Below are 1,156 nucleotides of genomic sequence, written 5' to 3' on the forward strand. Positions count from 1 at the left end.
GTCTTCTAAGGCCGACGTCATTTAATTTAATTCATCTGTTTACTTATCCTTTTAACATTGCAGCATATCCGAGGTCACCGTACTGACTTCAAAAATACCTTTGCGTAAAAAGTGATTCAGAAGATTAATTTGATATGTTTTATTGCCACAAAAACCTTTGTTCTCAGTTTATTCTTCTCAGTTTTAACAATAGATTTCGACTAATTCTGAGTCGTTGATCTTAAAATTGTGATACTTTTGTGTTGAGATATTAGGTTTTATCGGAAGCAGTTTAGTGTAATATGTATATATTTTTTCTTTAAAGATTACTTATTGCGTTTTAGCGTTTTTTTTTTTTTTTTTTTTTTTTTTTTTTTTACTGAAAACGAATGAAAAACTAGCTGCATAACACACACATACACAAGCACGTATATGTTTGAATAGAAAATATATATACACATACATATATACATATATATATATATATATATATATATATATATATATATATAATATGTATGAGTATATATATATATATATAAATATACATATATATATATATATATATATATATATATTATATATATATATATATACATATATATATATATATATATATATATATATATATATAATATATATATATATATTCATGGTACTATTTTATCTGGATTTGGTGACGATTGACAAAAATGCGTACTGTGCGTGTTACAAAGAGAATCCCCTACATTAAGCGATATAAAAATCCCAGTGAAACTTTTGATATTGTCGTGTAACACTGATCCACTACTGTATTGCATATTCAGGACTTACATTAATAAGGGTTCCTAAATGAATAGGGGATTAAGCCTGTTTAGGTTCTGTGTCAGTCAGCGTTAGTAGAACTGGTAGACAACATGCAGATGATAAAGAAGCAGATACCCGAGAAAACAAACAATGTGAAGTGGTTGAAACCCTAAAATAAACAATGAATTCTATTCCCAGGTTGAAAACAGACCTATTTGCGTTACTGCAAAACATCAGCAACAACCTCACCCGTGTTTGACCTTCCTGATACTACATTATCCTGGCTAGGTAAGTGACACAGTACCTTTTTCACTCCCATTTTTCATGTGGAGGTACACACCGTATAGCTAATTACGAAAAAAAAGTAAGAGGGATTATTTTTCATTAGCTT

This window comes from Penaeus monodon, chromosome 35, assembly GCF_015228065.2.
Source record: "Penaeus monodon isolate SGIC_2016 chromosome 35, NSTDA_Pmon_1, whole genome shotgun sequence".
Lineage (NCBI taxonomy): Eukaryota > Metazoa > Arthropoda > Malacostraca > Decapoda > Penaeidae > Penaeus > Penaeus monodon.